The 26695-nt window shown below is 52.8% G+C and overlaps 1 protein-coding gene and 1 pseudogene across 1 annotated transcript in view; one reads left to right on the top strand and one right to left on the bottom strand.

The window, feature by feature from the left end:
* Positions 1-13860: 13860 nt before the first annotated feature.
* LOC129075614 (pancreatic progenitor cell differentiation and proliferation factor-like) lies at positions 13861-18709 on the bottom strand (annotated as a pseudogene).
* The window catches only part of TMEM51 (transmembrane protein 51), a 46108-nt gene continuing 36823 nt past the window's right edge, over positions 17411-26695 (top strand). The window contains exon 1 of the mRNA XM_054579636.1: positions 17411-17448. The gene's annotated coding sequence lies outside the window, so the exon portion shown is untranslated. The remainder of the gene's footprint in view (positions 17449-26695) is intronic.

Below are 26695 nucleotides of genomic sequence, written 5' to 3'. Positions count from 1 at the left end.
TAAAACCTCCTTGGGGGATTGTGTGGCACAGCCAGAGCCTGGATCCTTGCCCTCGGGTAACCAGCTCCAGTGTACACAGGCCATTTCACAGCACGAAGTTCCACCGCTGTCCACTAGATGGCGAGAGATAAGTCCCTTTCAGCCTGAGCGCAGCCCAGTTCAGCTCAGCAAGAGGCAAACCAACCCAGACCACCCAGAGATCCTGCCTAAGAGGGGCATCAAGGGGGCAGGCCCCTTACTATCCCTGTCCCCTCCCTGCAACCTGGAAAAGGTGGTTCTTTATGGGAAAAAAGTATCTGTTTTCCCCCAGAGGGCAAAAAACACATCTTCAGTGGGACAAGCAAAATTTGGAAGCTGGTCTCAGGGAAAATCGGAACACCTGGTGACTGGCTGGGCTTCTCTCCCAGCCAGGAGGCCTGGACCCCGAGCCCAGTACAGGGCTCGAGGGTGACAGGCTGCCCAGTGGGAGGCGAGCTGACAGTGAGGCCTCCTGCCAACCACGAGGGCCCCCGCCAACCACGAGGCGTCTCAGTGATGTAACTCCAACAGGAGGCTCCAGCTGTTTCCCTTCTTCTGTAAGGTCCCAAGCAGGTGGCCTCAGGGAGCCTGACACCTGCCGCCTGCGGTGAGATGGCTGGGGTGCAGCAGGAAGCTTTGAAGGGTGCTTGTTCCCAGGGAGAGACTGTAACAACAGCCCACAGGACCAGGTGGGCGGCCCTGAGGGAGTGAGACACACAGTCGGGGCACCTGAGGCATGGCCATAAACTTCACCTTGTCCAGCCACCTGCCTCCTCCTCCCGTCCTTGCAGAATGAGGGCGTCTTCCCCCGGCCCCCGGGCATGCCAAGCAGGGCCTCTCCCTGGGGGGGTCAGGACACCACAGGGACAATCAGGCAGCCAGGTGTGGGGTGTGGCCAGGGGGACACCCTGTGGCAAATACAGATACACTTAGAGCACTGGCAGGCTGATTAATGGCCGCCCACGGATGTCCCGTCCTAATCCTCAGAATCTGGGACTGTGTTACCTTACCTGGCAAAGGGGGGTTAAGGTTGCTGATCAGCTGGTCTTAAAATAGGAAGACTATCTTCTTTTAGGATTGTCCGGGTAGGCCCATAAGGGGCCTTAAAAGTAGACTGAGGCAGAAGAGGGGAGGAGAGGGGGAGGGATGTGTGACTGTCAAAGAAGGTCAGAGCGATGGGATGTGGACAGCAGGCTCAGCCATGTTGCTGGCTTTGAAGATGGAGGAAGGGGCCACCACCCAAGGCATGGGGGCCCCTCTGGGAGCCAGAAGAGGCGAACCCCGGGAGCCACCAGAAGGAACTCAGCCCTGCCAAAACCCTGGCATTTAGCCCAGTGAGTCCCGCGTCAGACAACTTGTCTACAGAACTCTAAAACGATACATTTGTGTTGTCGAAGGCACCAAGTGTGTGGCCTTTGTTACAGTGGCCCTAGGAAACTGACACACAGGCAAGGCGGCAGGTCAAGGTTCACCACGCTTGACCCTCAGCTCAACCCCGATGGGGGGATGAAAAGGCCTCCCTCCCGAGTCTCAGTGAGTTTGAGCAACAGGCATTTCACACTGTGGGTTAAGAGAAAAAGCTGGCATCAAACTGGGTTCTGCCTGACTCCAAAACCGATGTCCTTTCTAATGTCCGCGATCTCAAAGTGGTGCACCAGCATGGCCAGCCAGTTCTAACGTGGCTCCAATGCCGCACCTCCCAGGGAGGAGGCCCGGGGCAGCCCTGCCAACACGCCTTCCTCCGGGCCCCCTGTGCCCACCCTCAGCAGCCTGTGCCCTGACTCCTTCTCCCCCGCAGCTCCTGAACCTCCTCAGCCAGAGAAGTGGCCTTGGCAGGGAGCCAGGGCAGGTGCAGAGCAAGGTGCTGTTCAGGAATCTTCTAAAGCTGCCCAAGACGGGAAGATTCTCTGCGGAAGCAACAGAGAGTCCCAGAATCCTCTTTGTTTCTCAAAAGGGCTGACTCAGGGATGTGGGAGCTGGCTGATGGGGCATCTGTCTTCCTCATGGACAATGGAGTTGTCTGGTCCAATGAGGACACATCACAGACAAGGAGACATGGCTTGCCCAAGGTCACACAGCTTGCTGCAGGCAGAGCCAGGACTAGGGCTGAGAATTGGACCTCACTCTTCTTAATCCTAGAAGAGAGAACAGCTCGACAATCGTTACTTAAAGAAGAAGTCCCCAAAGCAGTAGTAGCAAACCAGGCTCCACACAACCCAGGGGGCCCTAAGGAGACCCCCACGCAACCCTAGGAGCACAAGAGCCACATTCACAACTGACCAGGAGGCACTTGCACACAGGCCACGGACACTCACTCACATCGGGCCCCGCCCCTCCCCGCCAGCCCTGCCACACCCAGGAGCCCTGCCAGAAGCGCACAGGATTCAGCGCCCAGGACCTGCCTTCAGGTTGGCCCCATCACTGACCACCTGCATGACCTTGGCAGAGATGATAACCCACCCTCAGTCGCCCCATCTGGAAAATGGGGCACAGGAATAGCTGGACCTTTCTCTCCCTGGGTGGCTGGGGGAATTGGATGAAGCCCATGTGGAGGAGTCTCGTGACCAGCTGAGTCATGTCCATACCACACGTGATGGTCACAGTGAAGCTCATGGCCCAGCCACCCACGCACCGGACCTCAGAGCGGGAAGCGGTTCTAGCCGGGAGGGGCAAGTGGGGGTGGGGAGAGAATATGGGATCCTATCTGGACCTGGTGGCCCCAGTAGTGAATGTCTACGCCACACAGCCTGTGGGGCTGCCGAGCTACCTAGCACAGCCCAGATGGGAAATGACCCATGTCTGGTCGCCACCGTGGGGCGTGCCTGGCCCGCTGAGCATGTGCAGCTGGGCAATGGATTGCAGGCTCTACTGTGCATGTCACCCATGAGGGTTAGTCATTATTGGGACTGCCACCTCTCCCTGCCACCTGACAGGGCGTTTGTCACACACCGCCCATTCATTGTAATAATACCATTCTGGTTCAGGAAATAACATGGACTTGGAAGACAGAAAATGAAAAACAAGAGATATACGTATGATATGCCTAAAACATGGGTTAAGAGGGCGATGTAAACCTTTTTCTAACGACACAAATTCTATTAACCCTGGAATCAGTTTTTATTTTGTCCTATCTATAATCTTAGATGAGTGAGATAAGTGAACAGTGATTCATATTGTTCTGGTACTTTCTACAATTAGACGAATTGAGCAGCTATTTGTGGGCTGGCCTGGAAAACCATCGTGGTGTTAATGACATTGTTGCAGTGAGAAAATATACTTTGATTCCTGTCGCACACCCATGAAGAAACCTTTGGAATGTGACCAGCTGGTTCGGCGTGGACTGGCCAGCTCCCATGAAGCTTCTCCGAGGAGCACGGTCAGGGGCGGTCAGTGTGCGCTTGTTGCTGGTAATGCCATGGGGTAAATGAGGGCAGGGCGATGTGTTCCCCCACCCCCACCCCCGGCAGCCATTCTGTTAGAGAAACGCCCTCTGTCTGTAGAAATAATTCTCCTGTCAACACAAGGGGCCGGGAAGACAGGCACCGTGGATTTCACAGGAGTGAGCTGATCGAGTGACTCAGCTGGGGCCCTTCTAAGGGGGGGCTAGGGCAATTTTCAAGATTCACAGACTTGTAAAAGAGACCTCGGATCCAGTTCCTATTGCAAAACGGTGGGAGGGTGCCTGAGATACTTATTCTTCCAGCCCTCAGGTGGCCAGCAGGTGCACTCAAGCAGGTCACCTCTGGCCCGAAGTGGCCTTATCTGTTGACTCTAGGGTGCCAGGCTGTGGTGGACACCAGGGTCCTCATTCAAGGGTCCTCAAGCTGTCCTGAGCACAGGAAGCACCATCCAGGTCCCCACCCCAGACGCACTGAGCTGGCCAAGCGGTCCTTCGCGCTGGGGGCCAGGTGCAATAGTAACACCTGGAGAGGGCTTTAAACCAGCAGTCCCCAACATTTTTGGCACCAGGGACCGGCTTCGTGGAAGACAATCTTTCCACGGATGGGGTGGCGGGGGAAGGGACAGGTGGCAGAGCTCAGGTGGAAATGCCAGTGAAGCTTCACTCGTTGGCCCACTGCTTACCTCCTGTTGTGCGTCCTGGTTCCTAACAGGCCACGGACCGGTACCAGCCCCCCACAGCTGAGGGGTAGGGGACCGCTGCTTTAAACACTAATATTAGGGTCCCACCCCAGAGATTCCTATTCAATTGCTCTGAGGTGGGACCCATGGTTATTCTTTAAAAGGTTATCTGAAAAATTAAGTTAAATCAAAACATAAAACAAAAGGTGATGCTGAATACACGGCCAAGACTAAACACCACTCGTAGTCCTGGCGCCTCCGCCATACTTCCCTGCTAACCCGCCTGCTAGGTGCCGAGCATAGTCCTGGGGGACGGACGGTCAGCAAGAGCAGCTCGTCCCGCCCGTCTAACACCTTAGGGGGCAAGGAAAGAGGCAACCCGTGAGCAAACAAGGAAATCCTTTCAAACTGTAGTGAATGCTATGGAGCCCCTGGGGCGACGGATTTCCAGTAGGGAGGTCAGGAGGGGCCTCTCTGAGGAAGTGACATTTTTCAGGAACTGAGGCCTGAAAGATGCGGAAGAAATGCCACCACAAGAGCAGAGCTGGACAGCAAGTGCAAAGGCCCAGAAGCAGAAGAGACTCAGCTCAGAGGGTAAGGAGGGAGATGGGCGGGGCTGGAGCATTGGAGGGCCCAGGGACCCAGGGACACGGGGACCACTTCACAGGAGGTTCCATCGTTCAGGTGCTTGTGGGACTTTGTCAAAATGCGTCCCCGGGGGAAAGAGGAAGTGGGAGAGCAGATAAAGGGACCGATGAGGCAGAATTAAAGCGACCTCCCTGTCACGGCGCATGCACACGCACACACATGTACACTCGCACTTAGTTGGTTCAGGGGCTCGGTCCTGCGTTGGAGGAAGACATTGGATGAGGCCTGCGTTGGATGAGGCCTTTCCTGGCTGACTCTGGGGAAGAGAACCTGCAGGAGAGATGATCTAGCAGAATGAGGCAGCCCTGGTGCCTGAAACTCAATGGCCTTCTTTGCAAAGCACATTTGCTTTGCATTCAAGGGGACCTTCTATGAAGACCAATGTCAACCTGCCAGGAAGTCCTGTCAGCACCGTCTTGGAAACATCACCAGGACAGGTCTCCCGCCATTGCCTCCGCTGGGCCAAGCCCCATCATCTGTCACTGGATTCTTGTCCCAGTCCCTTCAGTGGTCTCCCTGCTTCTGTCTTTGACCCGCTTTATTCCCCACATGGCAGCCAGAGGAGTCATCAGGAACACCAAGTCAGGTGTCACTGCTGTGAATGAAACTCGACAGTCTGCACCTCTCACTCTGAGTAAAAGCCAGGGCCCTTGTAGTGATCCGTGTAGCCCTGTGGACCCCCTCTGCCCCCTCACCTCTCTGACCCCCATCTCCCACCACTTAGTCAACTCCCTCCTGCCAAACAGTCCTTCTCGATGTTCCCAGACCCCCCAGGCAGGACCCTGCCTCAGGGCCTTTGCACTTGCCGTTGCCCCTGCCCCGAACCCTCTCCCCATCCCGCAGCCCCACCCCACACCACGGCACTCCCTCGCCTCCTCTGGGGCTTCTGAGTGCCACCTTGCCCCGTCACTCTTGTCAAAAGTCCAGCTCTCTCTATCCCCAAGCCTCCAGCATTTCCCACCTTCTTTCCTGCTTTCTTTTGTCCTGTAATACTTATTTTTATCTGACTTACCTCATCTTATTCATTTATGTGTTTATTGGCCTTCTCTCCGGAGAGAATGCAAGTTATGAGAGGGCAGGCGTGCTGGTCAGTTTCATCCCCTGCTGTGTGCCCGGAGCCCAAAATAGCACCTGGCCCACAGGAGGTGATCAGGAGGGTTTATTGGCTATTGGATAGAATAAATCTAGGAACTGATATCCAATAATCATGGTCAGAAGGCTACTAGAAGGCTCTAAACTTTGGGGACTGCCGCTTCCGTCTCATCCGCCAGCCCTGGGGAAGATCAATGACTACGACTCCTCCCGATTTACAGACAAGGCTGCTAGGGACCAGGACTGTGTGTTCCTGGCCTTGTCACCTCCCCGCTGGGAGGCTTCAGGCAAGTCACTTCTCTGGGCACTGGTGTCGCCATCTTGCACTTGGCCTTGATCATCTCTGAGGCCTACCAACATTCAAGACTTCGACAGGCACCCCGGGGAGGGAGAGGAGGAGAACTTTCTTCCAATGCAAGAAAATCAAAAATCAGATGACATTTTTGAAAGGGGAAAGAAATGTGGCTGGTGAGGCCCTCTCTCTCCTTTCTGCTCCTCAGACGCTCACGCCTGCAACACTCTAGTTTCTTTCCCCCTTATCTTAGAACATTTTCACAGAAAATGTCTGGAAGGCCTGGAGCCACACTAGGGCATGAGGCTGACAGAAACAGGAGCCTCAGTGCTCGCAAAGCCAGGTGCAAAAATGCTCATAGTTGCTTTATTCATTATAGTCCCCAACTAGTGAAAACCTGAGGTCCCTCAACAGGAGAATGAAAAAACAAATCATGGTATAGCCACACAATGGAGTATCATACAGCATCCAAGAAAAACAGAGTACAGCTATGCAAAAAACCCTGCGTGGGTCATGAGGTTGCATGAGAGAAGTCAGACATGAAAGAATACATACAACAGTCCTCGCTTATTCATGGGATTATGTTCCAAGACCCCCAGTGGATGCCTGACACCATGCGCAGTATCAAACCCTATATGTACTATGTTTTTCCTATGCTTATATAAATGCCTAAGATAGTTAGTTTTTAAATTCTGCACTGTAAGAGGTTAACAACAATAACTAATAATAAAATAGAATAATTATAACATTATGTTGTAATAAAAGATATGTGAATGCGGTGTCTGTCCTTTCTCACAATATCTTATCATACGAAACTTACAGCGTGGGGTGAGACAGAGCGGGACGTGCTACCCAGAATGATGTGCGATTTAAAATCCATGAATTGTTTCTTTCTGGAATTTCCCATTTAATACCTTCAGAGTATGGGTTTCCTCAAGTAACTGAAACAGTGGAAAGCAAAATTGAGGATCGGAGGGTTACTGAACTGTATTGCTCTGTTTATTTGAAGTTCAAAAACAAGCAAAATTAACTTATGGGGTGAAGGTTAGAACTGAGGGTCCTCTGGGCGGTCTTGACCGGGGCAAGGGTCTGAGACAGCCTTCTTGGGTTCTGTGAATGCTCTAGATTTTGATCTGGGTGGTGGTTATCCAGGTACGTACACAGGTAAAAACTCACCAAGCTGCCCGCTTAAGAGCTTCGTACCTCACTGGATATAAATCACAGCTCAATGAAAAAGAAAAATGAAAAAAAGTTAAAGGCCTGGGACCCGAGGAGCGAAGCATTCCACACAGGGAGGCCCTCCCCTGCCCACCAGCTGGGGATTTCCATGGGGGGGGGACCGGGGGTGGGGCGGCGGCAGGCCCCGTCTCCCTGGGCTCCCACAAGGTCACTAACTCAAAACTCAGCACACCTATCTGGCCACTGCTTCCTCCTTCTGAGCCGCTGGGTCCCCAGAAGCCAAGAGGCCTCAGGGCATAGCCGCTTCTGGCTCCAGGTTGCTTGGCGCCCCTTTCACCCTCTTACCCCCCAGCTCCTGCTGAGATCCAAGGCTTCAGGGCGGCCCCATGTCTCCCCCCTTTGCCTGCCTCCCCCCGCCAGAGATCCCCCCACAGTGCTCCATAACCCGGATGAGATGGACAGGGAATTGGGCCTGGCCGTTCCCACGGGCCTTGGGGGTTCCCAGGGGGAATCCACAGATGGCTTGCCCTTGCTTCTCTCTCTGGTGCCACCTGAGATGCTGGAGGGTTGAATTCAGCTGCCAGGACTATATCCTCGGCTCTCAACTCATAATTCTGCTGAGACCAGTGACCCCCAACTCGAGCGGCGTCACTGCCTCATCCCAGCCCCTCTGTGGGATGGGATGGCTTCATTCATGTTGGGAGTCTTTCTCCAAAAGAGAATGAGAGCCTCCATTTTACAGAGCAGCTTTTCATAGTCAAGACTATTCCTGACCCCATTTTACAGCCAAGCAAGCTGAGGCCCCCACAAGGTTAGGTGACTCCCCCGAGGGGCCGGGCTCAGTCATCGCGAAGCCAGGGCTTGAACCCAGGCCGCTCGAACGCAGGGCTGTGGTGCCTAAGCACCCAGCCAGGCTGCCTCCCACGTGCACTGCCCTGAGAGAGTGCTGCTCTAGCGATGGTGCCGCGTGCTAGCGAAAAGGCAGCCTAACGTGGAAGAAATAGTCCCATTTCTCACAGGAAAATACCACGATCCCAATGAATACACATTTTTAAACTTTAAATTACACTGAACTTTTGAAAACACCACTTCCCTCTTTCTGGCCAGTGAGCTCAATGGTGCTGTCCAGACCAGGTCCAAGTGCTGCCCCTGAGAAAATCCAAGGGCACGGGGTGGGTCTGTCTTTCCCCGGGGCTGCACTGCCTCCTTGTCACCCCTCCCTGGGTAGGCAGCGGGCAGAGGGACCGATGGCTTGTCGGGGGCTCCTTATCAAGGGTGAGGGTGGAAGGCCGTGGTGCCCAAGTGCTTAGAGAAAACAGCTCCCCTCGAGCCCCAGTGACTAGAAGCTCCTGGCTTGCTAGCAACGCCCCTGGACATGAGGCAGCCAAGAGAAGGGGGGGGGGGGGGGCGGCCGGGGGGGGGGCGGGGACAGGGGGCTGAGCAGAAAACCCAGGACTGCCCTCTCAGCTCTGCATTATAATTGGATTTTTGGAGAAATGGCTTTGCCCAGCTTGCGAAGCAAGCTGATGATTTGCAAATTAACAATAGCCCGCAGCTGCTTTCTCCTTAACTGGATTTGCCAACTCTCTGACTTAACCTCCTGCTTCGTCCTTCCATTTTTATCCCTGCTCTTCTGCAGGAAGTCCACTTGCGCTGGCGCCCTGGACTCGCACAGGGACGTTCAAACAGCGGGTGGAGGGTCAAAATGTTAGTGTCACTCATCAGCAACCTGTCAGTCACAGACACCCTGCCAATCAGCTGGGCAATAGGCGGGCCTTGCAAACAGTTCAACCAGTGGCCTTTCACTTTCACCCAGGTAAGAATTCTGACTGGCCCCTGCCAGGAGTGCAGGGAGCAGAAAAGGTGGCATGAAACAGAGCCTTCCCTTTGTGGGAACCCAGTGCCTAAGGGGGTAGGACCCGTGTCCAGTCCCAGCTCTGCCACTCACAAGCTGTTGACTTGGGACAAACACTTCCTCTCTCTTAGCCTCATTTCCAATTTACATGTAAAGAGCTTAGCACAGCACCTGACATGTAGAGAGATCTTCAAAATTCAGGCAGCCATTGTCCTGTGTCTCCAGAAAGGGATGACACAGCAAAACAGAGAACCAGACAGTCCTGACTTTTGAATTCTTGAAAGCCAAGGAATTCGAAGGAAATAGAAAGGCTGTGTGTATACAGACGAGAGTAGACCGGGGCCGGGGGCGGGGACGGAGACAACGCAGAGGTGCTGGGCTACCAAGGCTTCCTCCCTCTTAAGACAAAATAGAGGAGGAAGGGCCCTGGGCTGTGTCCCATTGTGTCCTTTTCCTGTGTGGAGCCAGGGAGGGCAGCGATATCCTGGGGTGAACGGCCGTTCCCTGTATCTAGGCAGACGGGATTCTGCACCCCAGAAAGGAGCCTGAGGAAAATGGTCCCCGGGGGACCCAGAAGTGCCCCAGGGCAGGAAAGAGTGAGGGTTGCCACCTCAAGGGCCAAGCAGGTTTTGTAAATGAGTGAATCCAGGCTGGATGTGCAATAAGGAATGGCGGGAACTATGGCAAACCCACCAGGGGGCATGCCTGGTCTGAAGGGATAGCCACCACCCAGTCAGGTCCAGCAGATCGCTGATTCACTGGGATGTGTGCCCAGAACCATCTGCTCCAGCTATCTAGATTATGATGTAAAAATGTCCATTTCAAATATTACCAACTCCTTTCTTAAAATCCTATATGGGCCCATTAAAGCATATCTGCAGACTGCATGTGAATCAGGGCACCAGACCGGGGCTTGTTCTGCCAGGTTTCCCTCAGGCTCAGCGTGTCGTGGGAGCTGGGATGAGGGACAGCTCAGTGTGGACTGGCAGGGGTCAATAGCCAGCAGCCAGTCTGGGGACTTGGATGGGTGCCATCTGTACCAGATGTGCCCCTACGAGGGCTTTGACAGAGCGTAAGGCTTCAGAATTTAGGTGCAGCCCCAGCAAAAGGGAAGAGAACATTTCCACCACCTGGCAGAATAGGGGCTCAGAAGAAAGATTAGGCTGAGTCATGGAAAAAGTTATACTTCCTGCTCGCTTAGGCAAGTGGCCTGACTCTCACCTACTCTGGTAATCTGGGGAATTTAACTATTTCTGTACTGCACAGGTTTTTGAGCTCCCCCCTCCCATCTCTATGTATTTATTTTACTGATGTAGTATTTGGGTTGGAATTTTTATTTTGAAATAATCATAGATGCACAGGAAATTGCAAAAAAAAAAAAGTTACAGGGGGATCTTGAGTGTCCTTCACCCAGCCTTCTCCAGGGGTGATATCTTCCGTGAAACTACCACCCTGCAGTATCACAGCCAGGGAACTGACATTGCCACAATGCACGGAGCCTACTCAGATTTCATGTTTCTCATGTATTCTCTGGCGGGGGGCGGGGGGTGCGTGTGTGTAACCAATGCCTCAGTCGAGATCCAGAACTGTTCCATCCCCAGAAGCTCCCTCCCTCACGCTACTCCACCGTAGCTACCCCCACGCAATGTTCTTCATCTCTATAATTTCAAGAATATTATATAAATGAAATCATACAATATGTAACCATTTGAGGTCGGCTTTTTTCACTCAGCATTACCCCCTTGAGATCCACCCAGGTCTGTGAATTCATCTGTAATGTGTTCCTCTTTATTGCTGTGTAGTATTCCATGGTATGGCTATGCCACGGTTTAAACATTCACCCGCTGAAGGACATATAGGCTGCTTTCAGTAGTTGGCTATTATGAATCCTTATATATTTGTACAACTAATTTTGAAAATGTCCCCAGTGGAAGCTGGGTCTTGAGTTTGGGCAGGAGCAGCATTTTCTGTAACCCTGCAGCCGTGGAAGTTCGGCAGGTTCAGGGATGGGTGAGTGACTCAGTTCCGGCAAAGGACTTCGAAGGAAGTTTACTGGGAGCTTCTGGGAAAGGTTCATCATTGATGGAAAGGGGCCTGCAGGGAGGGAGAGAGAGGGCAGGAAGCCTGAGGGGGCAGTGAGTAGGGGGGCTGAGGAAGCAGATCAGAAGGGCCCACCCAGCTGTGAAGGGCTTTGGGGCCCTTGGCGAGGCGTCTGGACTGGGTGCTGCAGGCAGTGAGGAACCATTGCTCAGATCTGCCCCGGGTGGCTGACCACACCCCATGGGGAATGGGTTCCAGGGGAGGGCTTGGGGACAGGACACCGGTTAGGAAGTCGCTGGATGAATTGCACTGATTATGACACCAGAGGAAGGTTCTCCGGGATGGGGCACAAAGGAATAGGGGGTGATGAGGAGGTAGAATTGCTGGCTGGCTGTGCTCTGGGGTCTCAGGAACCTCTGTCCTGATGCCCTGAGGTCCTCACTAACTCCATCCTGGCCCGTGGGATTTGTCAGCACAGGCCCAGCTACTCTGGTAACTTCGGTAGAGATCTATTTCTTGAATGAAACTTTTCAGGAAGGGATGGAAATTGCTTTGTTTAAATGGATGCTCCAACTATCCAATGTTACTTCATTAGAAGTCCCAAACTGATCTCACACAGACCTGATTCAACCTTCAGAGAGGCTGAGCCAATATGTCACAGGTGATGCCTGTACCCAGGACATATCCCTTCCCAGTGACTAATGTGGACTGTTCCAGGCGAAGGCTGGATTACACATACATGTATGTATGTGATATACTGCTGACTTTGCCAAGAGTCACACAGCGGAGACATTGCTCAGCGACTCGAGGGTTCAGAAATGAGGCCTGGTAAAAAGGGGGAGGAGGGAGGGCCACCTGCTCAGAACAGAGCAAAGGGAAGAGCAGCAGGTGGGGGAAGAGCCCAGCACCGGGGCCGACGAAGGAGGGCGCCTCCTGGCCACATTGCAAGTGGCTGCTGGCCTCTTTTTTCCTCAGTTTTTATTATTAATTCAACACATTCTTACCAGGAGAAAGAAACCTTCCCCATCACACACACATGCACACACACTCCTCCTTAATTTTTAAGGGTAACCACGGTTTGATTTGACTCCTCCCACCCACTTTCTAGGCACCGTCAAACATACATGTATCTGCATCTTTTTTTTTTTAAACCATCCGTGTGGCATCATCACACTCAGAAAGTCTAGTGCCTTTCTCAGTAAGTGAAACGTCTTGGATATTCTTCCTTGTCGGATAGTGCTACCTTCTTTTTCGTGGCTTCATAGTATTCCGGCAGGAGCCCGCACTATAATTTATTTAGCATCTCTTCTACTGGTGACATTCAGATTGTCTACAATTTTTCACCATAATCAGCAATGAAAAATCCTTGAACGTGTGTTCTTGAGCATATACGTGAGTTCTACATGATGATATATTCAGGTAAGTGGATTTTCCAGCTTCACTTCATGGGCAGACTGGCGTCTAGTCACTGACTAGAGACAGTTCGATATTTGAAATGAGTCACTTGCCCACGTAGGCAGAACAAATGCTCAGAAGAGCATTGTTTCCTCCTTGAATCCAGATTTTCGGAACCGGGCAGGCTAATGCTCCAAAAGGCTCATACTCAGATCACGCCAGACCATTTACAAGGCACTTTGTCGCATTCTGGTTTGCCTGATCCTCGCATTGATCCTTCAAGGTAGGTGCGATGAGCATTACTGTCTGACAGATGAGGAAACAGGCTCAGAGAGGAGGAGGCACCTGCCCAAGGTCACGCAGCTCTTAAGTGGCAGAGGACTCAGAAACCCAGACAGATTTGATGAAATCCTGCCTCATTTCTAAATCCACAGTACACGGTGCCGCTTATGGGAAGGGCTTGATGGTGGTCAGTGAGCTGAAAAGGCAGGAGAAATAAATATCTTCTTACCTGGCTGAGTTGGCAGGACATGTCAGTTTCCTATTGCTGCCGTAACAAATTGCCACAAACTTCATGGCTTAGGACAACACACATCTATCATCTTGCAGTTCTGGAGCTCAGAAGTCCAGAACTGATCTCACTAGGCTCAGATGAAGGTGTCAGCAGAGCGTGCACCTGCCTTCTGGGGGGTCTAAGGGAGGATCTATTCCTGACCTTTTCCAGCTTCTAGAAGCTGCCCACAGCCCTTGGTTTGTGGCTGCCTCCAGCCATCGCTTCACTCTGACCTCTGCTTCATTGGTCACATCTCCTCTGATTCTGAGCCCCCTGCTTCCCTTTTAAAAGAATCCCTGTGACTATATTAGGTCCAGCAGAATAGTTCAGGATGATCTCCCCATCTCAAGATCCTTAACTTCATCATGTCTGCAAAGTCCCTTTTGCCATGTAAGAAAACAACATATTTGCGGGTTCTGGGGATTAATTAGCATGTGAACCTCTTTGTTCTTATTTGCTCATTTGTTTGTTTTGATGCTGGCGGCTCATCGTTTATTTTCCCCTTGGTGCACAGTGCTGGTTATGGGGTGTCTGGAAGGCTCCATGTGGCTTGGGCAGTAAAGAGCAGGGCTCTCTCAACTCTTTTGGGGGTTCGCTGTTTGGGTATAAAAGAACTCTGCTGCTGCTTGCTGCAGCCTGCCTAGGGGTGGGGTGAGGAGGGAGAAAGGGAGTAGAGGAGGAGGGGCGGGGGAAGGGCCTCAAAAGGGCCTAGGACTGGTGGTGGCCACTCAGGATGGGGGCGTTGGCTTCACTGGGCTGGCCACCAAGCTGCTTCCTTGTGGCTTCCCGGGCCAGGTCACAGGTGATCATGATGCTGGAGGCCTGGGGAGATTCTGACACAGCGACCACGAACGGGACAGTGGACTTCCCCCAAAGGAAGCTCGTCCACCAGTGAGCTGGGTGGGCCTTGGGGAGACCAGGGTGGTAGGGGGTGGCTTCCCCAAGGCACTCGGCACCTCTGCAGGAGCTGTTCCTGGAAGTGGAGCCCAGGCAGTGCACAGGTGGTAGTTGTGGGCGGCCCAAGCCAGGCTGCTGGAGGGGATGGCTGCCGTGTTCTTGCTGCGGACCAGTGTAAACCTCGGTGGTGACCCCTTGCGGGCCTTGGCATGCGATCAGGGGTGGCAGGAAGGGGGGTGCTAGGCCACGGAGCCCAAAAGCAGAGGAGACCGCAGCAGGCCGTAAGATGTGAACATCTTTGGGAGGCCATTATTCTACCGCATGGGATTCCCAGCATAGCGATTAAGAGCAAGAGTTCACCTCAGTTCAAATCCTGGCTCCACCACTTGCTGGAAGATGCAAATACATAGCTTCTCTAAGTTTTAGCCTCACATGAAAAACTGGAATAACAGAATATTCCTTCTAAGGCTATTGTGAGGATTAAATAACACAATGTATGTAGAGCATGTGAAACATGGGGCTCAGTATACGGTTAACTGTCATCTTCCCCACTGCTTATCATGGTAATGGGTAATAGAAATTCCACCATTCAAGATTTATTTCTTTGGCTCTTTTCCCAAGTATATATTTCAGGCCCTTGTCAGCTGACCCTTAGCAGGATAAATTGGCAGTGAAATTAAGTCAGGTTCCTCAGTGGGACATAGAGAACCTGGGAAGATGCAGACAGACTAACCAGGTAGGGGGAGAGGGCACCGAAGGGTAGACTAACCAGGTAGAGGGAGAGGGCACCGAAGGGTAGAATGACAAATAGAAACATGTCCCCTCCCCCAGCTTCTCAGTTTTGCCTGTGGCTCAGCTTTGCCTGAGCACCTCTCTGGCCTCTCCCCAGATTAGCCCGGGTAAGCCAGCCTAAAAGGAACACTCTGAAGATGGTTTTCTCAGATAGACGGGACCTGCCCGGTTGGGTTTGCAGCAAAGCGGGGCAAACCTGGCATCAGATCCTGGCGTGGAAAAGTACTGGGGTTCTCTGCCTACAGGCAGGAGCTGGAGCAACTGTCTGAAGAGATCATCCCAGTGCAGGCCTCTCTGACGTTGGTCTTGCAGAGTGAAGTGAAAACCAGATTCCAGTTCTATCTGAGAGCTACGTGACTGTTTCCCATCACTCTTTTGGAGCCTGGAAGGTTCCCAAGTTCATCGTCTAAATTTCGTGATGTATATACACGGACCTCAGCCAGGAGCGTGTTATCACAGGTACCTGCTTACGTGAAGGGCTCTCCCCAGTCACTCAAACAGTGTTATTATTTGGAGTCTTCATTCATTCAGCACTTCTGTATTAAGCACCTGCAGGGAGCCAGACAAAGTAACAAGGGACCCAGGAATCCCTGTCCTCAAGGAGAGCAGGAGCCAGACTTGTAAAGAATTACATCACTGTGAGGAGAATGGAACACAGGCGACTTCCTGACTGGCAGAGAGAAAGCAGGGGAACCGTGTCCCAGGGTAGGGAGCATGTGCAGACCAACAAGAAAGTATTCCAGAGCAGGGACAGCACCGCTTCTAGAGCCGACCCTTGGGGGCCTGACTCCTGATACTTCCCTGCTGTGTGACCTCGGGCAAATGACCTCGCTTCCTTAAGCCTCTGCCTTGTGCTCTGTGAAGTGGATGTAAGCAACAGTCATCTCATGGGTTGTTGTAAGGATTAAATGACACAGCACAAGGGAAGTGGGGCCAAATGTCTCCCCCCCACACTCAATTCACAAGACAGTCCCCAGATTTGCCTTTTCCTGAACATCAGGGTCCTGCTGGCTTGCTATGGAAAAAAAAATACCCACCAGCGATAACTCTGGAGGTGTCCATACACACATGGAAATTATGTGTACCCATAAATTCAGCAGCGTGGAAGTGAACTCGATTGCAATTCCACCAGCCTGTCTAATTTCTGTCCTGGACTCGGTAGATTCCCAGTAGGAGGCGACTTCTGTCCTCAGCTCCATTCTCTGACACCCAGCCAGCTGCCTATTGGCTTTTCTAAGGGTTTGAACTTCAAAGAACTGGACACTCAGCAAAGAAGGGGACCGTGGCCTGACCTCTCGGAATTCAAACAGTCTGAGGTTGAGAGAGGAAGGCGAGCTCTTTTCTCTCTCTCTTTGGAACCTAGGCTTTCGGTGTTTTGGCTGAGACCAACCCACTCGGTTTGGACGCCAGACCGGCACCGTTCCAGAGCAAACCTCCAGGTAGGGGCCAGAGGCAGAGCTGCAGGTAAAAGGCGCCCTCGTAGAGCTCAGGTTCACGCTCCCAGGAGCCAGGCCTCCGGCAGCAGCGCGGAGGCTTCGAGCAGAGGCGAGGTATGCGCCCGCCGCCGGGGAGGCAGGAGGACAGCGATCCGTACTTCGTTGGGAAAGTTCTCTGCAAAGTTGGGAATGGGCCCCCAGGAGAGGAGACTCCGGAGCCCGAGCGCCTCAATGCCGTTGGCGGAGTACCGGCACCCGAATTGGGCTCCACCCTGGCGGAGGCCGGGGCGTGCACCCGCAGGGCGTTCAGGGCGCCCGGGAGGGGGTGGGGAGCCGGGCCCCGGGCAGGAGCTGACTCGCTTCCCAAACCTCCGCCCATCAGTCACCTCGCAGGGCACAACCCTGGGCGGTGCAGGCGGGCCCCAGCGTCCCGAACCTCCCTCCCGCCCCACGAGGGTGAGAGACTGGCAGCTACCTCCCCAGGAAGAGCCAGGAAAGGGCCGGCGCACCGGGCCGCCAGGTGAGTGCCGGGTCAGGTAAAGGCGCGGCGGCTGGGTCCGCGGGGCTGTGACTTAGCGCTCGCGCTTCGGGGAAAGCGAAGGGCGGGGATGTCTTCCAGCTCTACTTAACCCATCAATACCCGGACTCCCGGCCCAAGACGTCCCCTCACCCCTTTTTCAACATGCCCTGGAGCCTGTTCCCTCTCCGCACCTCGGCTTAGCCAACTCGCTGTGGCTGGGTTGGGGAAGGACTTGGGCCCAGCGTTCTTCCACTTCCACCCCAGCACTCCGCCGGCGGACGCAAGGGAGTGGGTGCCCGCCCGGCACGGCTTGGGTGCGCGCCTTGGACCTCGGGGTGGCGCGGTGGGCAGGGAGGGAGGGTCGACTGGTGGGCGGCGCCTCTCCGGGCTGGAGGCCTTTCGTCGGCGGCACCGCCCTCCGCCTCTCGGCGCTCCGAGGCCGCGCTTCCTGCGTCCCCATCTCGGTCCCCGAGAGGGAGGTGCGCCCTGTCCGCCACCTCCTCCCTCGGCCGAGACTCCCCGGAGCCCCCAGCCCCGGGATCCCAGCGCCCCCGAGGAGGCAGCCGAGGGGCCAGGGTCTGGAGCCCCCAGCCCCCCGCCCCTCCCCGGTCCCCAGCGCCTGACGGAGACCGAGCTGGACCCGCCGCCCGGGTGAGTCTGCGTCGCCGCGCCTCGGGGAGTGACTGTAGGTTCCCCGGGGGAGAGAGTCAGGGTCTGTCTCGGTCTGTCTGTCCGTCCGTCCGTCCGTCCGTCCGTCCGAGAGCTTTCTGCCCCGGGTCTGGCGCCGGAAGGACTTCGTACTAGCATCCACTGGGGCAGCGCCCTTCCAGTGAGGGTCACCCCTGCCTCCAGGGCACCGTGCTGGGGCCAGCTGGTCTCGGCCAGGGGGAGGCAGCCGGCCTCCGGGGCCCCCTGTTGGCGGGGACAGGTGCCATCCGCCTGGCGGGTTTTGAACCGTTGGCCTCGGCAAAGAGGCACCTTCTGCCGGTGCTTAGAGCAGAATTTCCCAGTGGGTCCCTGGAAACCACCTTGGTGCTGCCCGCAAGATCCCCCCTCTCCCATCCCTTACTGCTTTCTGGAAATCGAGGCTTTTTGTCGCGCGAGTGTGTGTGTGTGTTACATACTAGAAGCAAAAGGGTGAGGGAGAGGGTGTGAGCAAAGTGGGGTGGAACTCAGTTTCTTCACAGTAAAATGCTGTAAAATACGATTGCTAACCAGCTGGAGGTGAGGTGGGCACTCATGCCTAGCACAGAACAAAGCCTGAGAACCCAAATCCGATCTATAGTCTGCGCCCTGAAGGGAAGCTTGTGGCCCGGGTGTGCCAAGTCTGGTAAGAAGGATGGTCACTTTCAGAAAGAAATCTTTCCTAACCAAGGGACGAGGGAACAGGAAACCTGGAAGTGCATAGGTTTTCCTACCCCTGCCCGGGCACTCCCTGGCCGGAAACTGCCTTGGGGCACCTCTGCAGCGCACGGAAGGGCCTGCGTGACTCAGGTCAGGTCCTCCTAGCTGCGCAGGTGGTCCCGGCGCTGGCAACCCTGGCGGAGCAGGAGCGGGGTGGGCGGGGCCGGAGGCTAGTGGGCGGGGCCGGAGCCGGCCGAGGCTGGCTGCCGGAGGGCGGTCGTCTTCGAGGATGGCTTCTGGCTTTCTCTTTTACAAAGCTTCCCTAGTGATAGGTCGGCTCTGGAACCTGTGAACAGCTTTTACCCTTGGGAGACTTACCGCATAGGATCTCAACCTACGTCGATAGGGCCAAATGGAATTGGAAGGGAGCCCGTTTCCCTCCAGAGATCTCTCTACCACTTGCCAGGCCTGTGCGCAGATTGGGAGAAAAAGAGAGAAAAGAGAGGAAGGGGAGGAGGCTGGAGGTGCATCCGTGCCTCACCACGTCCTGAGCTGACAGCGGTGCCATGATTACGTCCTCCTGGCATCTCGCAGGGCCAGCCCTGCCCCAGGGATACAGAGCGACGGGCCTCCGAGAGTTCCCAGCCTAGTGAGTAGTAAATGACAAGTGTCCCAGAGAGGAGGCGATAGAGTCAGGCCCCACCACGCCCAGGAGTTTCTCCGTGACCCGCAGTGGGCAGTCCTTTGCCTCTCTGAGCCTTGGTTTCTTCATCTGTAAAATGGGAATGGGACACTCATGCCTAGCACACGGCAAGGACTCTGGGAAGTTATGTTACAGGGCTTAGGGGAGAACAGAAGAAAGAAAATATCCCAGGCCGAAGCGTGGCGAGAAGACCTGCTGAAGCCCTGACTGGTGTGGCTCAGTGGGTTGGTCATCAGTCTGCAAACTGTAAGGTCGCCAGTTCGATTCCCAGTCAGGGCACACGCCTGGGTTACAGGCCAGGTCACCGGCTGGAGACACATGGGAGGTAACCGGTTGATTGATGTTTCTCTCTCACATGGATGTTTCTGTCCTTTTTCTCCCTGCCTTCCCTTCTCTCTATAAATAAATAAATAAGATCTATTTTTTTAAAAAATCCTGCTAAGACAATGTTGGACTACTCAGCAGTGAGTTGGAGTCATCCAGGGTGACAGGGCAAGGGTGTCTGGGCAGGTGGGACAGCATAAGCAAAGGCCTGGAGGTGTGAAGGTTATGGGGGTGCTGGGCAGAGGCACTCAGGGAGTGACGGATGGGGAAGGAAGGGGAGTGGACGGTCTGGGGTGAGCTGGGCTGGACAGACGAAGGCAGGTCACTGCAGGTGGGACTTTACCGTGCAGATATCATGGAACCATTCAACACCTGTTGATTGAGTGCCTTCTGTACACCAGGCAGTGTTCTGGGTGCTCTGTGAACACTGAACAAGGAAGATACAAATTCCATTCAAGCTCTTTAAGCAGGGGAGTCATTTGACCCTATTGATATGTTAGGAAGGTAATTCCGGCTTCACGTTCGATGGAAGTTTGGAGACGGCTGCCCCCAGGGTGGAGGCAGTGGGAATGACAAGGGGGGGCGGGGGCTGGGATCGAAGCACCATGCAGGAGGCAGAAATTAACATGTGGTCTTAACATGTGACCGCTGGTCAAGGGTAAGATTTGCGTGCTGGGCGTGAGGCCCAAACTACCAGCCTGTCTTCTACCGGGGAGGGCGGTGAGCGCCTGGCACCCGGGCAGGGCTCCAGCCCGCGAGCCGTGGCTTTCTGGCTCTGACGTCACACAATCCAGGAGTTCCCTGTCTAGGTGAGGAAAGGCAGAGCTGGAGGCAGGCCTGGTGGCAGCGCCAGCGGCCTGTCTCCTGGTGGCATTTGCTCTGGGCAGCCTGCTCTGTTGGGGGTCCCTGTCTCACTGGGTCATGGTTCTGGTAAATGTTCTTCCCACTCTCTGTGGGGCTGACAGTAACCCCTCCAAACTCTCGGGCTGGAAGAGGCTGGAGCATGAGGAGCTTTGGCTCTGGGCGTCTCATTCCCCTGCTGCAAATGAGGGAAGAATTTGAGGGACTGAGAAAAGTTTTCCCCCCAAGTGCCTGGAATGTTCCAGAAATTCAGTGGCCTTCTGATGCGGGGGGAGGGATGACATGATGAAGGGTCTGCTCTGGCCACTGGCTTTTGCTTTCACTTTCAGTGAGTCTGGTCTGAAGCTTGGAGGAGTCCTTGCAGTCTACAGCTGTAAGAGCGTACATCTTCATGTTATACGTCTCCCTTTGCTTGGTGATGGACCGCACATGGCCTTTCACCTGCCACAGGAGGACCCTGGGATGTCTTGGGTGGAGGGGACCATTCTCATTTGACACAGGAAACTCAGAGAGGGAAAGAAACTTGCCCAAGACACACAGTACCTGGCCGGACCGGCACCCAGCCTTCCTGGCCCCTCTTGGGTCCCCTGCATTATCCCAGGAGGCCTGGCGGCATTGCAGTCAGAGACTTGTTTAGGGCTCCAGTTTAGTTTAGGTGGTTCTCAACATCTCAGTCTTGCCGGCCCCTTCATAGAGTCTTGCTCCTCCCCAGCCTGGACAGGTGGCCTGGCTTCGCCTGGCAATGTTTTCTTCCTCTCATCTCCTGGGTTGAGCCCTGGGCACACTGACCACCCCTCCTGGAAGCTCTGGCTCCCCAAAGAAACTGGTCACTTGTTTGGTTTTGCCTGCCTCAAGCCAGACTGCCCTGCCTCTCCCAGGACAGCCCCACGACGCAGGCCAGACGTGGCTCTCTGAGGGTCTCAACGGAGGCCTCAGGCTGACTCCCTGTTCCGCCCTCCCCTGGGCTCCAACTGCTGCTGGGTTGGCCCTGCCTCCTGTGCAGTGTTGTTTACTTGGTCGGAGCAGCCAAAAGTCTCCTTATTCTCTCTTGCCCCAGATTTGTCTGAATGAGCAGCTCTTAAACCCGCATGCTGGTCCCTTTAGCTCTTAGCGAGTGGAGCCAGAAGGGACCTTCGCCATCAGGAAGAGTCCCAATCTGCTTATTCTAACAGTGGAGAAAGCGAGGCCCGGGGCTTGCCTGAGATCCAAGCCAGGGTCAGACCTCAAGTTCCCCGATGCTGTCTTGAATGATTTTGAGGATGATTCTTGGAAAAAGAAAACAAAAACCCAGAGTGTTTGCCCCCTCCAAGAGCTCCCTTCTCCCCTTAGACACCACACTGCCAGGTACCTCGGAGGTACCCACAGTGACGTGCTGGGAAGGAGTAAATGCTGAGGCCCCTGGAAGAAAAGGAGTGCATGTCAAAGACTATATATCGTGGCATGTTCAGTTTCCGTCCGTTCCAGCCGGTACTAACGCCAGGACGTAAGCTGCTGATCAAACCTACGTGCCGCTCTCTAACCCTACTGTACGCCGTGCCTCTGATGGGCAGGCTTGTAAAGCCATTTGCGCCCCCAGGTTACAGAAGATGTTCACGTTCATTGTAGAAAACCCGGGAGGAAACCATCACAATGTGCTGGCAGCCACTATTGATTTGCGGGGTTTTATTTAGGGTTTTTGTTTGCTTGCTCTGCTATTTCATACCCTGGTTTTTCAGTGCATCACCGTAACATGTATTTTCCCTGGGTGACAGTTTTTCACACCGGATCTAGCCCACCGGTCTCACCTGTTTCTCCCATCTGACGGCTGGAAGGTATTCAGGAGGCCAGCTTTCTGGGTTGGCTCCCTCAGAACACTCCCATAGCCAAAATCCTGTACAGCTATGCAAATTATTCACCACTGTGGGATTTAGGAGGCCACAGGTTCTGGGAAAAGGGCTATGTTTGTAAAATCTAAAGCAAAACCGATTCTTAGCGAGCCTTTAGAATCAGACGAGGTCAGCCACTGGGGTAGAATGAGTGCGACCGAAGATGATGCAGCTGAAAGGAGAACGCTTTGCTTCTTCTGGGTTTTCGCTGTTGGTTTTAACCCAGCCAAGCGTTCCCACCCAGCTGTCTTCAGCCCTTGCCTCACATCAGCCCAGGATCAGGCATCAGGGTGGCAAGTGTGGATCACGAGAAAAATCGCTGTGTGACTTGCTCATCTGCAAACCCTGCCTCGTAGAGAACAGGTGTTTCCGTGGCAAAGATGTGCAGAGAATTTGTTACCTACTCAGATGATGAGGTCGGTCACCTCGCCTCGGGGACAGGATCTCCTGCATCTCTCATCCCCTAATGAGATCCCAGCTTTGTTAATGCCACGTCAATCGTCATCACTAGAAGCAGTCTTGGAGATTCCCTACGCTACTGTACAGACTGTTGGCAGGGACTTATGGGTGAGTGTTTAAATCAGTGACAGTAACTGGTCTTCCCCTGGCTTTCTAGAAGTGAAACAGAAGAAAGTAGACTTGAATACAGAGTGTATTTTCTGCCATGAGAGGAAAACCCTAGTAAAACTGTCGTCTCAGCCCTGACCAGTGTTGCCCAATGCGTTAAGTGCCGTCCCACAAACTGACAGGCCACCAGTTCGATTCCCAGTCAGGGCACATGCATGGGTTGCGGGCCAGGCCCCCAGTTGGGGGTGTGCAAGAGGCAGCTGGTCAATGTTTCTCTTGCACAGCAATGCTTTTCTCCCTCTCCTTCTCTTTTCCTTCCCTTCTCTCTGAAAATAAATAAAATCTTTAAAAACAAGAAAACCTGTCATCTCAGTTAATGTGTGTGTGGCTCTGCACCAAGTCATCAGATAAATATAGGGGTGGGCAAAAGTAGGTTTCCAGTTATGTGTATGTGAAACACAGAGTTTATTCTTGAACTGTTAGTAATTATTGTATTATGTTTTTGTATTACAACTGTAAACAAACTTACCCACCCTTGTATACCTCTAACAGTGTGGTAGGAACCTTAAGCGGCACTGTTCCATTCCACAGGTTTTTATCCTGTGATTCTGGGGAACTTAGGGGTTCCTTGGATGGGTCCCGGAAGCAAATCAGAGTTTGCAGGGACAGGGCTGCGTGGCGTTAGGGAGGCGAGGCAAGGCCAGCTGGAAGGAAACTGCTTACAGATGTTGCAGATGTCAGAGGTGTGAAAGATACTTTTAAGAAGAAATCTGCTGCTTTAGAAATAGAACAGCGAGTTGGAAACCACTGCTAGTCTACTCGGTTCTTAGAAGGAGAAATTGGGGGCCAGAAAACAGAGAGGCCAGGACCTGTGCGGGGCAGGTGGGTTCCCAGGCTTCACATCAATGGCGGTCTCCAAATGTAGACCTTTGACACCTCTCCCCTACAGGCTACACTGGTATGAGCACTAGGAATTAATGTTTATCAGGAAGCCTGTAACTTTGGTGCCAACAGCCCAGTATATATTGCTACAGTGCACTAAGCATTCATTTGTTTGATGCCAGCATTTAAAACACATCACAGGACCAGGAAGCCTGTTTTGGCATTTCTTCTTTTTTTAATGCCGCCAGAGCTTCACTAATGGAAGCATCATGGAGGCAAGGGGTTCAAGGTCAGCCAGCAAACCCTGGCAGACTCGGGATGAGAAGAACTCAAGTACCTTTTACTAAGATCATGGTCTCCTAGGACACACAGTTCTGGATGTCTCCAGAAGGTTCTGCTATTTCTTCCGTTCATGATGTAAAACCAGGCAGTCCCAATTCCTAGTGGGTTTTGTCTTTGCCACGTTTTCTCTTTACTTCTGGTCTGGGATAGAGAGAGAAAGAAAACTCACCGGTACTTACCTTTGCCTTGTCTTACAGTTCCCCACACCCTCGGGCCAGGCTTGTGTTGGTTAGGGTGTGGGCATGCTTTGTTGCTACTTCGTACGGGGGGAGGGGAGATATGATAAAACACAAAACACACTTTCAGACCCCAAATATTACAGCTTCGTTAGCTGCAGTATGGAGGATGGCAATTATTTATTGGAGTTGCCTTTGGGTAATTGTTGTCAAACAGTGACAGATGCAAATTATACTATATAGGTGAAGTCATCTTTGGCTGTCCACAGACTGTCACTTTAAGCAACTATACTCATATGTACTGTGTGCCAGATGCTGAGCCCAAGGTGACCTCGAGAGGGCCAGCTCCTGCCATAGGTGAGTGGATTGTCCTGGGGTGAGGCCATCATGGTACAGCTGACAGTGATAAGGAAGGCTTGGAGCCTGAAGGAGGAGGTTTGACTCAACCTTGGAGGGGCAGGAAGGATTTTCCAAAAGGGTGAGGTCTAAGCTGAGATCTGAGGTCAGCAGGAGAAGAGGGTGCCGCTGGCAGGGGCAGCAGACTGTGCAAAGGCCCCGAGGTGGAAAAGCGCCCAATTCACGGGCTGATGTTAGATGTGAAGGGCAGGGGTGAGGAAAACCATTTATATAATTTATTCTTAAAAGTGAGTTTGGAAGTGAGACTCATTCATTCCACTGATACTCACTGAATTCTCTCTGCAGGCCTGCTGTGCTGGGTTTTGGGGGGAAGAGCCCTCACAGAGCTTATACCCTGCTGGGCAGGAGGAGGAGTCAGCACCTTAGGAAACAAACACATAATATAATGACCCAATAACCATGTTGCACACTGAGCTAAAATCTGTGCCGCTTCCCCGCTGCCTATAGGATCAAGTCTCGGCCGAGTTCTTAGTTTTCAAAGCTCTGAAGACTGGACTGTTTAGAGTTCAGACTCAGTTTACGTTTCCAGACCCATTCCTGCTGCCCCAACCCTTTACCCCACCCAGTGCCTTGGTCTCAAGGACCCAGGACCCGTTTCCTACCTCCACCTCTCTCCACGCCGCCCCCCCGACCCCCGGTGCCATGAACTTGGATGGCTTTTGTCTTTCTCTTCCTTCTGCCTTTCTGCCTAGACTGTTCTCTGTCCTTGTCAAAAAAAAAAAAAAAAATCAAACTTTTCATTTTGAAATAAGTTTGCCTTTATAGAAAAGTTCTGAAAATAATGCAGGCACCTGTCACTACGGAATTCCCGTCCCTACTCACAAAACAACAGGCTTCTCTGGATTTCACCCATTCTCCCACTGCCGGGCTTCTGCTCCGGGGTCCGACCCAAGACCACACTGTCTTTAGGTGTGGTGTCTTCTCCGTCTCCGCTGGTCTGTGACAGTGTCTCCGCCTGGCCTCGAATTTCACAACCTTGAGAGCTTTGAAGAGGACTGGTCAGCAGTGTAGTGATAAGGAAGTCTGTAGACTGTCCCCCAGTGTGGGTTTGTCTGGGGTGCCTTCTCATGCGTAGACACCATGGGGTTTGGGTTCAGGGAGGAGTCCTGCGGAGGTGACGTGTCCCCGCCGCGTCATGCCAGGCAATACATGAAATGAGCATGACTTGTTGGTGATGTTAACCTTGGTCCCTGGGGCCAGGTGGTGTCGGCAGGCTTTCCCCACGGTAGGGACGCTACAACCCCTTTTGGGGGAAGGGTTTTCAAAGCACAAAAGGAAATGGTAAAATGGTCAAAGAAATTATTGAAAATGATCGATACATTTAAAAACTTAGAGCAAATGATAAATTGGAGCAATATTGGCCACACAGGGCAGGCAGTGGGCTGTTTCCCGAACAAACACAAGAGGTTTTCCAATCAGTGAGGAGAGTGTAGAGGCCCTAACCAGGGAAATGCCTTCAGCCAGTAGGCACGTGGGGAGAAAAACGAAACAGAGTTAGACCTCATTGTATTTAGAAAATGCCAAATAAAGCCATACGAGTTTTCACATGGGACATTCAAATTTTTTGAAAAATTGTATAATTTTAAGTTAAGAAGGAAGGCTAATGTTGGGGCGTGGTGCTTATATAAGCTCATGGCAGGAGTGTAAACTGGACAGTCAGAAAATGCACGTCAAAAGCTTTAAAAACTGCAGCAGTTTCAATAACAGAAATTTATCTGGAGGAAACATGATTATGTAAGGAGTTAGTTTCAACACTGTTATTTTTTTCTTAATAGCAATAAAGTAGAAACCAACTATGTGTCCGTCAATAGAGGACTGGTTATATAAACTACGGGCCCTCCGTGTCCTGGAATATTCCTCAGCCACTAAAAAAATTACGGTTTAGGTGAATATTGATGATGTGGAAAATTGTTAATTAAAGAATAAAATTTTTAAGGTTAGGTCACAAAACCATATTGCAGTAAGATCTCATTTTTGGAAAAAAAAATGTTATGTTTGTTTACAAAATATGTAAGAAAGTGAACAGCATAACTCTTATCAATAGTTGTGGATCGCAGGGTAATTCGATGATTTTAAACTATTCTGTTAATCTAGATATGTAAATTCTTATTTAGTAAACAAGTATTATTTTTACAGGAGGAGGAAATGTTTTATTTTCTTAAATATTACTTACACTGTGAGACTACTAGGTAAGTTGCTTTGTGAACTGTGAAGGGTTTTGCAACTATTCCAGGTAGTTCTTTTACAATTTTAACTCGGAACATCTGGGTCTCCCTTCTTAGATTCGGGCAGCTGAGACAGGAGCAAAGCTGAACTGTCTGCAGCTGTAAAAACTACCTGTTATGGGCTGAATTTGGGCCTCCCCACAACCCCTGTGTTGAAGGCCTAATCCCGAATGTGATGTCAGTAAGGGGTCA

Source organism: Pteronotus mesoamericanus, unplaced genomic scaffold (genome assembly GCF_021234165.1).
Source record: "Pteronotus mesoamericanus isolate MK-2021 breed Mesoamerican mustached bat unplaced genomic scaffold, CSHL_Meso_final contig_557, whole genome shotgun sequence".
In the NCBI taxonomy this organism is placed as follows: Eukaryota; Metazoa; Chordata; class Mammalia; order Chiroptera; family Mormoopidae; genus Pteronotus; species Pteronotus mesoamericanus.
Note: the sequence above shows the minus strand (reverse complement) of the source record. Positions and strands in the feature narration are given on the sequence as shown.